The sequence below is a fragment of the Erinaceus europaeus genome, chromosome 3 (assembly GCF_950295315.1).
Source record: "Erinaceus europaeus chromosome 3, mEriEur2.1, whole genome shotgun sequence".
Classification (NCBI taxonomy): Eukaryota; Metazoa; Chordata; class Mammalia; order Eulipotyphla; family Erinaceidae; genus Erinaceus; species Erinaceus europaeus.
In genome coordinates, this window is record NC_080164.1 from 7,691,862 (window position 1) to 7,707,841 (window position 15,980).

Below are 15,980 nucleotides of genomic sequence, written 5' to 3' on the forward strand. Positions count from 1 at the left end.
CTCCCCTGACAGCTTTCCCATTCTCTATCCCTCTGGGAGCATGGACCCAGGGTCATTGTGGGTTGCAGAAGGTAGAAGGTCTGGTTTCTGTAATTGCTTCCCCACTGAACATGGGCGTTGACTGGTCAGTCCATACTCCCAGTCTGCCTCTCTCTTTCTCTAGTAGGGTGGGTCTCTGGGGAAGCGGGGCTCCAGGACATATTGCTGGGGTCTTCAGTCTAGGGAAGCCTGGCCGGCATCCTGATGACACCTGGAACCTGGTGACTGAAAAGAGAGTTAACATACGAAGTCAAACAAATTGTTGAGCAATCATGGACCCAAAGCTTGGAATAGTGGAGAGGAAGTGTTAGGGAGGTACTCACTGCAAACTCTAGTGTACTTCTGCTTTCAGGTATATATTTTGCAGTAGTTTACAGATACATGTGAACATATGCTCTCTCTCACAGAAACTGGTGTATATCTAGGTATTGGGACTTTGTTAGAAAGTGAAAAAAAAAAAAGAAAGGGAGGGAGAAAGACACCTACAACACTGCCTTACCACTTTCAAAGATGTCCCCCTGAAGGTGAGGACTGGGGGCTCGAACCTGGGTCCTGGCACATTGTAACACGTGTGCTCAACCAGGTGGGCCACTGCCTAGCCCCTTCAATTTCTCTCTGTTCTATCAAAGAGGGATTACCAATTAAGTAAAATAAAATTCTAAAGGTTACTATTAAAAATAAATAAATAATGCGGAGGGTAGATAGCATAATGGTTATGCAAACAGACTCTCATGCCTGAGGATCCAAAGTCCCAGGTTCAATCCCCCACACCACCATAAGCCAGAGTTGGTTAAAAAAAAAAAGTGAACAACCTGAGATGGAATTAGAGTATACTATGAAAGGAAAGGTCTCACCAGAGTAATGAAGCTGAAGGGTTGTCATTCCACACGTGAAGTCTCTGGACACAGTCTGAAGTGAAGCATGTTGAGGTGGCAATCGTTGCGTTGTTTAGGTTGTGATCGGCGGATGCAATATTATTTGATGTGGATTGGGAGAGGCATACGGGAAAGTGGGCCCTATCCAAGGGTTCCAGGACTGGGGGAAGTAGAGGCTCTATAGTGGAGCTGTGAGTTTCCTGCTGTCTTAGGGTTCAAAAAGACAATGGATAGTTAATGTTATCATCACATTATTTGGTAATTGGGTTAACTTTGAAAAGTCCTTTTGTTATGGTTTGCTGTACAGTACCCAGTATCTTGTATATAGCTGTGCTATTGGATGCTTCTGATCTACTTGGTCTAGGCTTTTGAGAGAGTCTGCATATTAATTACATAGCCAATATATTAAAAAGATTCAGTTTGTGTTTTGAAAAACTTTGAGACATACAATTAATTTTCCCCCTCTCATATTAATTAACTAGTGATTTATATGACTACATTTTACTAGGAGTGTACATAAACACCATTCCCACCACCAAAAGACTGTGACCCATCCCTTCTACCCACTCCCACCCCCCACTGGCCCAGGAAGCTGCATGTCTACCCCTCACCACAGGGTTTTTACTTTGGTGCCCTACTTACAATTTGATCAGGTCCTGCTTTTAGTTTCCCTTTCAGGTCTTCTTAGTCAACTTCTGTTGATGAGTGGGATCATCCCATACTCATCTTTATCTTTCTGACTTAGCTCACTTAACATAATTCCTTCTAGCTCTGTCCAAGATGGGTCAGAGAAGGTGGGTTCATTGTTCTTGATAGCTGCATAGTATTCCGTTGTGTATATATACCACAGCTTTCTCAGCCACTCATCTGTTGTTGGGCACCTGGGTTGCTTCCAGGTTTTAGCTATTATGAATTGGGCTGCTATGACCATAGGAGTACACACCTCTTTGTGATTGGGTATTATGGAGTCCTAGGGGTATAACCCCAGGAGAGGAATTACTGGATCATATGGAAGGTCCATGTCTAGCCTTCTGAGAGTCTTCCAGACTGCTCTCCACAGAGGCTGTACCAATTTACATTGCCACCAGCAATGTAAAAGGGTTCCTCTGTCCTCACATCCTCTCCAGCATTTGTTGCTGCTGTCCTTTTTGATGTATGCCATTCTTACAGGAGTGAGGTGGTATCTCAGTGTTGTCTTAATTTGCATTTCTCTGACAATCAGTGATGTAGAGCAGTTTTTCATATGTTTGTTAGCCTTTTGGATCTCCTTTGTAGTGAATGTTTTGTTCATATCCTCTGCCCATTTTTGTATGGGGTCATTTGCTTTTTTGGTGCTAAGTTTGCTGAGCTTTTTATATATTTTGATGATTAGTTTCTTGTCTGATGTGAAGATCTCCCATTCTGTGAGCGGTCTCTTTGTTTGTTTAATAGTTTCTTTGGATGTGCAGAAGCTTTTCAATTTGATGTAGTCCCATTGGTTTGTTTCTGCGTTAGTCTTCCTTGCAAATGGGTTTGATTCATCAAAGATGTCCTTGAGGTGTAGGTGGGAAAGTGTTTTACCAATGTTTTCCTCTAAGTATTTGATTGTTTCTGGTCTGACATCTAAGTCTTTGATCCATTTGGAGTTGATTTTTGTTTCTGGTGAGATAAAGTGGTTCAGTTTCATTCTTCTGCATGTTACAACCCAGTTTTCCCAGCACCATTTACTGAAGAGAGCCTCCTTTTTCCATTTAATCCTTTGGGCCCCCTTATCAAAGATTAGATGTCCATAGGTGTGGGGATTTATTTCTGGGCTTTCAATTCTGTTCCACTGGTCTGTGTGCCTATTTTTGTTCCAGTACCATGCTGTTTTGATGATGATGGCTTTATAATATAGTTTAAGGTCTGGGAGTGTGTTGCCTCCATTTCTGTTTCTTTTCCTTAAGATGGTTTTGGCAATTCTAGGTGTTTTCAGGTTCCGGATAAATGACTGTAGTGTTTGTTCTATTCTTTTAAAGAAGCTTGGTGGAACTTTGATGGGTATTGCATTAAATTTGTATATGGCTCTGGGGAGAATATTCATTTTGATGATATTTATTCTTCCAATCCATAAGCATGTGATATCTTTCCATTTCTTGGTATCAGTTTCTATTTCCTTGAGTAGCGACTCATAGTTTTCAGTATATAAGTCTTTCACTTCTTTGGTCAACTTTATTCCTAGGTATTTGATTGATTTTGCTGAAACAGTAAATGGGAGTGATTTCTGGATGTCTTCTTCTTCAAATTTAGTGTTTGCATAAAGAAATGCCACTGATTTTTGTACATTGATTTTGTAGCCTGATACCTTGCTATATTGCCTAATAACTTCCAGTAGTTTTCTGTTGGATTCTTTAGGTTTTTCTATGTATACTATCATATCATCTGCAAATAGTGAGAGCTTGACTTCTTCCCTTCCAGTCTGTATTCCTTTGATTCCTTTCTCTTGCCTGATTGCTATGGCAAGAACTTCCAATAATATGTTGAAGAGTAACGGTGACAGTGGACAGCCCTGTCTAGTCCCCGATCTGAGGGGGAATGCTTTCAGCTTCTGTCCATTGAGTATGATGTTGGCTGTAGGTTTGCTAATATATGGAATTTCCCATCTATTCCCATTTTTTGTAGTTTTGAGCATGAATGGGTGTTGGATTTTGTCAAAGGCTTTCTCTGCATCTATTGAGATAGTCATGTGGTTTTTGGCTTTGCTTTTATTGATGTGGTGAATGACATTGATTGACTTACGGATGTTGAAGCAGCCTTGCATTCCTGGGATGAATCCCACTTGGTCGTGATGAACAATCTTTTTGATATGTTGCTGTATCTGGTTGGCCAAGATCTTGTTTAATATTTTGGCATCTATGTTCATCAGAGATATTGGTCTGTAGTTTTCCTTTTTTGTTCTGTCCCTATCAGCTTTTGGTATCAGGGTGATGTTGGCTTCATAGAAGGTGGAAGGGAGTATTCCTGTTTCTTCAATCTTACGGAAAAGCTTCAGAAGTATGGGTACTGTTTCCTGAAAGTTTTGTAGAATTCATTTGTGAAGCCATCTGGTCCAGGGCTTTTGTTGTTGGGGAGGTTCTTAATAACGGTTTCAATTTCTTTGTCTGTGATTGCTGCATTTAGATTTTGTAGTTCTTCTTGGTTCAGTTTTGGAAGGGCCTATGCTTCTAGGAATTGTTCCATTTCTTCCAGATTCTCTAGCTTGGTGGCGTATAGTTCTTTATAGAAGTTTGGCAGGATTCTCTGGATTTCTGTGGTGTCAGTTGTGATATCTCCTCCATCGTTTACAATTCTATTAATTTGAGTCTTCTCTTTTTTTTGTTTGGTGAGTCTGGCTAGGGATTTGTCAATTTTGTTTAATCTTTCAAAGAACCAACATTTGGCTTTATTGATCTTTTGTATGGTTCTCTTATTTTCGATGTTGTTTATTTCTGCTCTAACTTTAGTGATTTCTGTCCTTCAGGTTGCTTTAGGGTTCCTTTGTTCCTCTTCCTCTAAGTCCTTGACGTGTGCAGTAAGGTCGTTCATTTGAGCTTAGAGGAAAGAGTTTTTATTTATTTATTTATTTTTAATGATTTAATTAGCTATGTGGGGTGAGGTGGGGGGGGGTTGGCTATTTAGAAAGAAAAAAGGCCAGTGGTTTCAGAAGGGTATATATTTAGAAAGAATGATACTCCCTGGTGGGACAGGAATCTTGGTTAAGAAAGAAAGGAGCTCAGCAGGGGAGCCTGCTAGGAGCTGGTCCCCAGGAACTGGTTATGGGGGGGGGGAAGGGCAGGAGGTGTGCTTAATAATTTAAAAGAAAGAAAAAATTTTCCCTTTTTTTCTACTCTAATTTTTAACCCAAATTAAGTTATAGTCACCTCCTTGGTGTTACCGCTAGGACCCCTTATTGACTGGCCTACTAAAGGCAGAAAATCCTACCGTTTCCAGAAGATGTGGTCAGAGCTCAAGCCACTAGCAGCTTCTCAGTCCACCATCTTCTGGGAACCAGTAAAACTTGTTCTTAACTGGGCATGTCACTGCCCAGGCCCCTACACAAATATTTTTATTGTATTAATTTTGTTTTTTTTTTCCTGTATCTGAATATATACATAAGGTAAATTTGTCTGTGTCTGCTACTTTTTTCTTTTAGCCACTATCACTCACATTTCCCAATATGAGTCAAAATGATTTTGTGCTGGCAGTGAGTTCAGGGAATATATTTGACACAGAGTATGCCATGGACCGGAATATATTGACAATGAGAAGTTCTCACTCAGAAGCTAGTACATGCCAGTCACTGTTCTAGATCCCATGTCTAATTTTAGGTCTGTTCTTTATATAGCCATGAACAAAACAGACAAAACATCTGGCTCTCCTGAGTTTACAGTCTAGTGTTGAAAATGAACGGTAAATATAATAACAAAGTACATTCTGTAACACACTAGGAAGTGATAAGCATCTAAAAAGAAATGAAGATAGGGAAAGTGGATATATTGGGAAGAGCTGTAATTTTTAACTAAGTGGCCATGGTTCATCTTACCGAGAAGCTGTCATTTGATCAGAGATTTAAGGAGATAGCAGAAGTAAGCATAATTTTCTTAAGGGTTTCCTGATTGGGTGTTTTACGTGTCAAAGCACTTTCCAATGTAACCACTGCTGTGGAGATAAAAATAATTGACTTGACTGGAGAAGTGAGGTTTTATGTAATCTCACATTTTTACTAAGCTGGAAGAACATTCATATTTGAGAAAAGTTCAATTATCTTGATTTACATTCATCTGAATAACAAGAAATAGCCTACTGGAAAGTATTCAGTGAACAGTATTGAAGCATTTTGATGACTTTGGTCTGCTTCTAATATGACAAATTCACTGAATGTATTTAGTACATGAGATACAATCTCTGGTGTTAGGACACGGGGCCTATAAGCTACACAAAGCATTAACATATTGTGAGGAGTTGAGACAAGTCCAGGTTAAACTTGGTAGGGAGGCAGTGAATAATAGTTTATAAAGGGAAAGTCTTTTAAATGGATTTGTCACATATACTGAACTGGAATAAACAGATTTAAGAGTTGATCTGTGGTGAGTTCATTTGCACAAAGGCACAAAGTTTAAAGTTTCAGTATTTACACATGGGTTCCTGGCAGAGAAGGAGATAGATAACCCGAAGTTTTGAGAGAAATCAAGTAGAGGTAGCCAGGCAGTGGCGTACCTGGTTAAGCACACACATCACAGTGAGCAAGGACCTATGGTCTCCACCTGCAGGGGTGGTGAGCTTCATGAGTGGTGAAGCAGGGCTGCAGGTGTCTTCTTGTCTCTCTGTTTATCTTCTCCTCCCCTTTCAATTTATCTCTGTCTCTGTCCAACAATAAACAAATCAGCAAGTAATAAAAAAAAAACTTAAGAAAAAGAAAAATCAGGGCCAGGCAGTGGCACACCTGGTTAAATGTACACATTACAGTGTACAAGGTGACCTGGGTTCAAGTTCTGGTCCCCACCTGCAGGGGCAATGTCTCACAAGTGGTGAAGCAGGATTGCAGGTATCTCTCTGTCTCTCCCCTCTCAATTTCTCTCAGTCTCTATCCATAAATAAATACATAAATAAATTTTTTAAAAAAGAGAAGCCATAGTGGGGGTTGTATTGTTAAATGGGAAACTGGGGAATGTTATGCATGAACAAATTATTGTATTTACTGTTGAATGTAAAACATTAATTCCCCAATAAAGAAATAAATTTAAAAAAAGAGAAGCCATGTAAATCCCTGCTGTTAAGACTTGTGAAGCTAGATCAGATCAGAAGGCTGGGAGCTCTGGTTGTATGGTTTTTAGAAGTGCACATACTCTGTCTCTGGTGAAAGCTAAGAGTGGCTGTGGTGAGGGGACTAGGAGGAAGCTCAGAGCCAGTGGGGTGGACAGGCAGATAACCTTACTGAGTAGTTTCAGTGAGTAAAAGGGAGCCCAGCAGATACTGTGTGTGTGTGTGTGTGTGTGTGTGTGTGTGTGATTGTGATTAATCCCAAAATCTGAATGAAAAACTGAAACATGCCACAGTATTCATGTAGGGGTGGTGAGTACAAGAAAAGATCTGCTTGTTACAATTTTATAAGGAAAGACAGCAACCCCGATTTTCTTTCTTCGTTTTGGTTAGTCGCTTAACTGTGTTGATTGGGTTTGAAGGAAGTTCCTGTTGTGCCAGGTGGTCCACCATACATTGTTCAAGGTGTTGGACTTAGTAAATCTAAATTTTATTTAAAGTGGTGCCTCTAATTGTTAAGTATCAATTGACTAAAATACAACCTTCTCAGATACTCTGGGTTTCTCATTTTGCACATATGACTTAAAGTCAGTTGACAGTGGACATGTTTGTTTATTTACTTATTTATTAGATAGGTAGATACAGACAGAAGAATGGCAGAAGTAGAGAAGGAGAGAAAGGAACACATGCAAAACTACTTCACTGCTTGTGAAGTTTCCCTCCTGCCAGTGGGGACCCAGGGCTTGAACTCAGGTCCTTGTACATTGTAATATGTGTGACCAACTGGGTTCATCAATGATTTCCCCCAAAGGACGGGATGTTTTTAATAATAATAAATGGACCCAGGTTCAAGCCTCCAATTCCCACCTGCAAGGACTAAGTGTTATGAGTGGTGAAGTAGCACTGGAAGTGTCTTTCTCTCTCCCTCTCTTTCTTATATTTTTATTTATTTTATCTTTTTTATTATTGATTTCCCTTTTTGTTACCCTTTTTGTTTTTATTGTTGTTGTAGATCGAACAGAGAGAAATGGAGATCTTTGTTTTTATTGTTGTTGTAGTTATTATTGTTGTTGATGATGTTGTCGTTAGATCGAACAGAGAGAAATGGAGAGAGGAGGGGAAAACAGAGAGGGGGAGAGAAAGACAGACACCTGCAGACCTGCTTCATTGCCTGTGAAGCGACTCCCCTGCAGGTGGGGAGCCGGGGGCTCGAACCAGAATCCTTACGTCTGTGCTTGAGCTTTGTGCCACGTGTGTTTAACCAGCTGCACCACTGTGACCCCCTATTTATTTTATCTTAATAAAAGTGAGGTATAGGTAGATGATAGATGAGAGAGAGAGAGAGAGAGAGAGAGAGAGGGGGGGGGGGGGAGAGAGGGAGAGGGAGAGAGAGAGAGAGGGAGAGAGAGAGAGAGAGAGAGAGGGAGAGAGAGAGAGAGGGAGAGAGAGAGAGAGAGAGAGAGAGGGAGAGAGAGAGAGGGAGAGAGAGAGAGAGTGAGAGAGAGAGAGAGAGGGAGAGAGAGGGAGAGAGAGAGAGAGAGGGAGAGAGAGAGAGAGAGAGAGAGGAGAGAGAGAGAGAGAGAGAGAGAGAGAGGGAGAGAGAGAGAGAGAGAGAGAGAGAGAGAGAGAGCACTGCTCAGCTCTGGCTTATGAGTGATGCTGGGGATTGAATTCCCGACCTTGAAGTCTTAGGCATGAAAACCTCAGGCACACTCCTCATGCTATCTCCCCAGCACCCTCTTTCTCTCCCTAGCTCACTCTTCCTTCTCAATTTCTCTCTGACCTATTAGATAAAAGGAAGAAAAAATGACCAACAGGAACACTGAATTTGTCATGCAGGCAGCAAGTTCCAGAAATAACCTCGGTGGTAAAATAATAATGATGATAATATTATTATTAAAAAGAAAGAAAAAAGAAAAGAAATAAAATTTGGCTATTTTCAATAAATAGGAATCAATTCAATAACTACAAATAAAGAAGCCCCCACGAAACCCCGACAGAAGACGCAACATAAGATAGCCTAAAAGCCATTCTTTTTATGAAACTATTTCTGAACATCTCAGACTTCTTTTACGAGCACACACTAACTATATCTCCCAAACTCACAGTTATTTTTCAAACATCCTTTAAATATCAAAACACTCATTTAAAGAGGAAAGAGGGGAGACTTTGGACTAAGAGCAGAGATATTAACAGCTATACTCCAGGTCAGCCATTTGTAAATTGATAACGGGAAAATCAACTTATTTTCAAAAAGGCCACTTATTTAAAACAGCCTGATCCGGTAAAGCAAATTTATTCAATGAATGGAAGTCTCATTGATAATTCTAGGCTCTATCTAGTAGTTTTGAAGTCATCCTTGTCTAAATAAGAGAAAAGTGTTGAGAGAGTCAGAGAGAGAGAAAGAGACATCCAGAAAAGTAAATAATAATAATATAGAACAATAAAATAAAATAAATAATAAAATAAATATCAATATCATTGGAACTGAAATATCCATCAGCATGAGGACAGACTCAGAGCACTTTGTGAAAGAATTCTCTTTAAAGTGTCAGTCCCTCCCCACCTCACCCCTCCGACATCATTCCTTTTCTCCTTCTTCCTTTATTAAGGCATCATATGTAGGTAAATTGTCTTCAATAGAAGCAGAGGTGGCATATATTCAATTAAAGTACTTAAGGTTTCAAATTGGTAACTTGATTGAATTTTAACAGTGGGCATTCCTAATGCGTTCCTAATACGTCAGTTTAAACAAAATATTAAAGTCACCTATAGTCCTAGGCCAGGGAGACCAGAAGCAACTGCCTGTGTCACTTTGTAAGATGCAGCTAAATGTACAAAGCATTAAATGGCATAAGTCATGGTGTGGTCTTGTATGATAGAGCAAATTCTAATCATGGGATTTTGAAAAATAAACCAAATTACCTAGTAACTTGGTTACAATATTAACTATCTATTGCCTTCTTAACCTCCAAGACATCAGGAACCCTCCCCATTCTCTACAAAACCCACATTTCATTTTAACTATTTATTTAAGAAAGGAGACATTAACTGAACCGTAGGATAAGACGGGTACAGCTCCACACAATTCCCATAACCCGATCTCCATATCCCACCCCCTCCCCTGATAGCTTTCCCATTCTCTATCCCTCTGGGAGCATGGACCCAGGGTCATTGTGGGTTGCTGAAGGTGGAAGGTCTGGCTTCTGTAATTGCTTCCCCGCTGAACATGGGCGTTGACTGGTCAATCCATACTCCCAGTCTGCCTCTTAGTGCTGGGAAGTCTGGAGCTTGTCTTGCCTTTCTGCACACTTCACTCTATCCAGACCATTTGATACCGCATCTACTGAGCTCAGCCAAATTAATGCAACCGGTGCCACCTTGACACATTTCACTTCAGATTTTGTCCAGAGACACCAGGCATAGAATATCCAACTTTCAGCTCTAGCGCTCTGCTGAGACCATTCCTAGCTCATGGGATTCCTCAATTCCATATCAGGTAGTGCACCTCTGAACAAAGCCACAGAACCTAGGTATAGATGAGGGCCCATGAGACAACACATGCACTTGTGCCCTTAAGTTAGGGGGAAATGTACACCTTAAAGCAAAAGTGCACAATAGTTTGCAGTGACCAAAAACAGCAAGCAAGTAGAAAGACCTAAGGGAAGAAAAAAAAAGACACCACAACATGATAATTATAAACTTTTCCCATACTTGGGAGCTACTCTTTGCCTAGCTTTCCAGCTCTCTAGTCCAATTTCCAACTCTGATACCATCTCCCCAGACAATACCTTTGGTCCACCTGCATGTTAGCTGTCACTCTGAGGCACAAATGAATGAAGTCATTGGCCCTTTGGAGTAGACCTAAAATAGACCTACTAGCTTTTTCCAAAATGGAGACCCCAAATCTCATCTGCTATAGCCTTACCTTTAGGTTCCTGACTATTTTTTTTTTCCTCCAGGGTTATTGCTGGGCTCAGTGCCTGCACCATGAATCCACCGCTCCTGGAGGCCATTTTTCCCCCTTTTTGTTGCCCTAGTTGTTGCAGCCTCGTTGCGGTTATTATTGCCATTGTTGACGTTGCTTTGTTGTTGGATAGGACAGAGAGAAATGGAGAGAGGAAGGGAAGACAGAGAGAGAGGGGAGAGAAAGATAGACAGACACCTGCAGACCTGCTTCACTGCCCGTGAAGCGACTCCCCTGCAGGTGGGGAGCCGGGGGCTTGAACCGGGATCTTTACGCCGGTCCCTGCGCTTTGCGCCACGTGCGCTTAACCCACTGCGCCACCGCCCGACTCCCTAGGTTCCTGACTATTAAACAATTTGTCCTACTTTATATCTTAATGCTTTTTTTAGCCACCAAGTTGCAGATGCTACCATGATGTCAACCTGACTTCCCTGGGCAGAAGACCCCATCAATGTACCCTGGACCTCCACCTCTCCAGAGCCCTGCCCCACTGGGGCAAGACAGAAATAGGCTGGCAGTATGGACTAACCTGCCAACATCCATTTCCAGCAGAGAAGCAGTTACAGAAGCCAGAACTCCCACCTTCTACACTCTATAATGATCCTGGGTCCATGCTCCCAGAGGGGTAAGAATAGGAAAAATTTCATGGGATACGGAGTTCTGGTGGTGGAAACTGTGGAATTGTAAGAGGGGTCTCTTATCCTATGTTCTTGACGATATCTTTTATTTTATTAATTAATAACTATAAAAAAGTTAAAAAAAAACAAGGGTGGCTTCTGGAACCTAGTAGGCTGTCTCAAAAATCTTGTCAAAGTTTTTTTTTTTGTTGTTGTTGTTTTGTTTTCTCTCTTTGATGCTGAGATTCATCTTTCAAATATTACAACATTTTCACTAATGCTAGTCACAATTCAGAGCAAACAGTAAGGACGTGCTCCGTAGGGAAGTCTTCAAGGTCCATTTTTGGAAGAGAATGTCTGTGTTTATAATGTCCAGTTTATAAAACATATACCAATCACTTGGTCTCAGAGCATGTTTACAGAGGAGAGAAACACCCACAAAACAAATAAACCACTGCAGCATGACTCAGGCTATCTTTGGCTTCACCACTGGAGGTACTGTCCTTCCACTGGCTGAGAGGCGTCACTATTCTTATCAGGATGTGTGTGAGTGTGTGTGTGTGTGTGTGTGTGTGTGTGTGTGTGGTGTGTGTCTGTATGTTTTCCATTGTATTTATATTTTATTAGTGATTTTATTTATAAGATTATAAGGGGTATAATTGTAATAGGAATTGTGATTCCACACAGTTCCCACCACCAGAGTTCCATGTCCCGTCCACTCCATTGGAAGCTCCCCTATTCTCTTCTTCTTGCCATTTCCTTTCTTTTCTTTTCTTTCTTTCTTTTTTTTTTTTTTTTTTAAGAAAGGAGACATGAACAAGTCAGAAAGACAAAGATGAGTACGGGATGATCCCACTCATCAGTAGAAGTTGAGAAAGAAGAAAAGAAAGGGAAACTAAAGCAGGATCTGGTTAAATCAAGAGTAGGGCACCAAAGTAAAAACCCTGTGATGAGGGGGAGGGTGGACATTTGGCTTCCCAGGGAGGGGGTGGGTGGGGGTGGGGGGTGGGTGGCTGGGACAGAGTCTTTTGGTGGTGGGAATGGTGTTCATGCACACTCCTATTAAAGTGTAGTCATATAAACCACTATTTAACTAATATGAGAGGGGAAAAATTGATCATATGTCTCGAACTTTTTAAAACACAGACTGAGTCTTTTCAATGCATAGGCTGAGTCTTTGATATGTGGACTCTCTCAAAAGTCTAGAACAGGTAGAACAGAAGCAACCGGTGGCACAGCTATCTACAAGATGCTGGGTACTATATAGCAAACCCTAACAAAGGGACTTTTCAAAGTTAACCCAATTACCAAATAATGTGGTGATAACAATAACTATCGATTGTCTTTTTGAACCCTAAGACAGCAGGAACCTCACATTTCCACTATAGAGCCTCTACTTCCCCCAGTCCTGGAATCATAGGGTGGGGCCCACTTTCCTGCATGCTTCTCTCAATTCATATCAAATAATATTGCATCCGCCGATCATAACCTAATCAATGCAATGAGTGCCACCCCAGCATGATTCACTTCAGACAGTGTCCAGAGACTTCAGGTGTGGAACGACAACCCTTCAGCTTCCTCACTCCGGTGAGACCTTTCCTTTCATAGTATTCTCTAATTCCATTCTAGGTGGTCCATTCCCCAATAAAGTCCCCAAACCTAGATATAGACCAGGTTCCCTGAGATAGGTCATAGGTTCACATGTGTCCATAAACCAGGGAAAAATATATACCTGAAAGCAGAAGTACACAAGAGCATGCAGGGAATACCCCCAAACACTTCATCTGCACTATTCCAGCCTTTAGGTCCATGATTGTTCAACAAACTGTTTGGCTTTGTATGTTAACTCTCTTTTCAGCCACCAGGTTCTGGATGCCAGCATAATGCCGACCAGACGTCCCTGGACTGAAGACCCCACCAATATGTCCTGGAGCTCTGCTTCCCCAGAGACCCACCCTACTAGGGAAAGAGAGAGGCAGACTGGGAGTATGGATCCACCTGTCAATGTCCATGTTCAGCGGGGAAGCAATTACAGAAGCCAGACCTTCCACCTTCTGCAACCCACAGTGACCCTGGGTCCATGCTCCCAGAGGGATAGAGAATGGGAAAGCTATCAGGGGAGGGGATGGGATACAGAGATTGGGTGGTGGGAACTGTGTGGCGTTGTACCCCTCCTACCCTATGGTTTTGTTAATGTCTCCTTTCCTAAATAAAATAAATAAAATTTGGATATTTTCAATAAATAGGAACCAATTCAATAACTATAAATAAATAAGCCCCCACAAAACCCGTGACAGAAGCTTTATATTTTCCATAGAAGGTGAACAACGGAGAGAGAGGGAAAGAGAAAGAAACCCTACAATACTTCTCTGTACTCAGGAAGCTTCCACCATGCAGATGGGATCCAGGGACTTAAACCCAGGTCTTTGCAAATGGTAACAGTTATGTTGTATTGGGTGTGCCTCTCCCATATATTCTCTTACCTGATTTGCTGATAACCGATTAAATTGACAAAGGTGGTTATTATTGACTAGGCCCATCACTAGCAAACAAATCATGGATAGCTCACCCAGAAGTGGAGAAATCTCCTCAGTCTATCCTAAAGAGAAGTGGAAAACCTAGTGACCAAGAAGTGGAACTATGCTTTAGTGTGCAAGGTTCAAGCCCCTCATCCTCACCTGCGAGGGGGAAGCTTCCTAGAAGTGGAGCAGGTTTGCAAGTTTCTCTCTCTCTTTCTCGTCCTCTTTCTCGCCCTCTTCCTCTCCCTCTCTCTCTCTCTCTCCCTCTCCCTCTCAGTCTCTCCCTCTCCCTCTCCCTCTCTCTCACTCCCTCTCCCTCTCCCTCTCCCTCTCAGTCTCTCCCTCTCCCTCTCCCTCTCTCTCACTCCCTCTCCCTCTCTCTCACTCCCTCTCCCTCTCTCTCTCTCTCTATATATATATATATATATATATATATATATATATATATATATATATATATATATATCCCCCTCTCTTCTTGCTTTCTCTCTGTCTCTATCCAAAAAGTAAATAAATACTCTAAAAATAAATTAATTGAATTTTTAAAAATAGAGAAGCGGGAATCCTGTTATGTTGGTTTTGACTTTTGGAAGGAGTCCCTATTGATATTAACAGCGACTTATATTAACCTTTGCCACTTAGATGCAGTTTATCAAAAGATTCCTGAGTTTTGACATCCGATATAGTTATTTTGTCCCTGTTATAAGTTCTGAGAAAGAGCTCCTTGGGGAGATGTATTCTGCTTTTCACTATAAAAGCAGTAAGTTAGAAACAAACAAACATACAAAAGACAAAAAATAAACACTAAAGTCTTGGTTATGGGTATTACATCTAGTGAAAAATAAATCAGAAACTAGTGACTTTGAGTGTATGAATGTAAGCATAAAAGTTTTGCAAGAAGAGAAAAGGGAACTAAACACAGAGGAACATGAAGCCTAAACAAGATACAGTGTGGAAGCCTGTGCCCTGGGTATCTTCTGGATCTGTAATGTCACACCTAGAAACTCTGACCTTTTCATCACCTATTGCTAGAATTTTGAACTCCCCAAATGTGGTGATCTGCAACTCCCAAGTGCATTTCAAGGAATCATGGTTTGTGAAAACCTGTCACTTCCATGACTCAATAGGAAACTATCCTGTGTTGGCTGTGTCGGCTGTATAATTTCATGTAAACTCAAATTTCGGTGGCATTTGAAACCAAATCACTTCCCTAGTCATTTCTTAGGGTATTTGTAGTGAATTCTGAGTAAAGGCCATAGGGGACTGTTCAGAATCAATCTCAGTGACATATAACCTCCCCTGTATAAGTGTAAGTGTCCGCATATGTGTTTATCTGTACCCTATCTCTGTATGTCGTAGGGATTCAAGCAATGTAAATATTACTTGAGCAGCGGTAGATAGCATAATGGTTACTCAAAGAGACGCTCATGTCTAATGTTCCAGGTTTAATCTCCTGTACCACCATAAACCAAAGCTGAGAAGTACTCTGGTAAAAGAAAAAGAGAAAAACAAGAGAAAGAAAGAAAGTGAATGAAAGAGAGAACTGAATTATTACTTGGATCAATTTATCAATTAAAACAATTTTCTGGTGCTAGAGCAAGCCATATATCAATGGTAGAACATTGTTTTTTCTTATTTTTTCTCTATAATCTTATTTTTATAATGATTTTATTTATTTATGAGGAAGAAATCGGGGGAGAGAGAGAGAGAGAGAGAGGAAAGGAACCAGACATCAATCTGGTACATGTACTGCCAGGGATTGAACTCAGGGCCTCATGTTTGAGAGTCCAACGCTGAACCATCTCCCAGACCACTTCTCTCTGTTTTCTATATGTATTATGGATATGAAGTCCACCTGATAAATTAAGTGACTGCGTTTATCATCCTTTATTTTTACGTTGGACTTGCATTATGGATGGTCCTTCTTGATCTTGACTTAGAATCCCAGTTAGAGCCCCCACCCCGCACGCTCCCCACCTGCAAGGTAGTCTCTAGCAGGTCTGCAGGTGTCTGTCTTTCTCTCCCCCTCTCTGTCTTCCCTTCCTCTCTCCATTTCTCCATGTCCTATCCAACAACAATGACATCAATAATAACTACAACAGTAAAACAACAAGGACAACAAAAGGGAATAAATAAATAAATAAATATAAAATTTTTTAAGTTGTTATCAAGCTAAAATAAATACAAAAAATGTAAGAACTACTTC

The 15,980-nt window shown here is 41.0% G+C and overlaps 1 long non-coding RNA gene across 2 annotated transcripts in view; it reads left to right on the forward strand.

Annotated features, from left to right (window-relative positions):
- Positions 1-13,437, forward strand: part of LOC132537627 (uncharacterized) — a 33,053-nt gene extending 19,616 nt beyond the window's left edge. For both annotated transcript variants that reach the window (XR_009549089.1, XR_009549088.1), the window contains one exon: positions 13,121-13,437. This is a non-coding gene — a long non-coding RNA (uncharacterized LOC132537627). The remainder of the gene's footprint in view (positions 1-13,120) is intronic.
- The last annotated feature ends 2,543 nt before the right edge of the window (positions 13,438-15,980 follow it).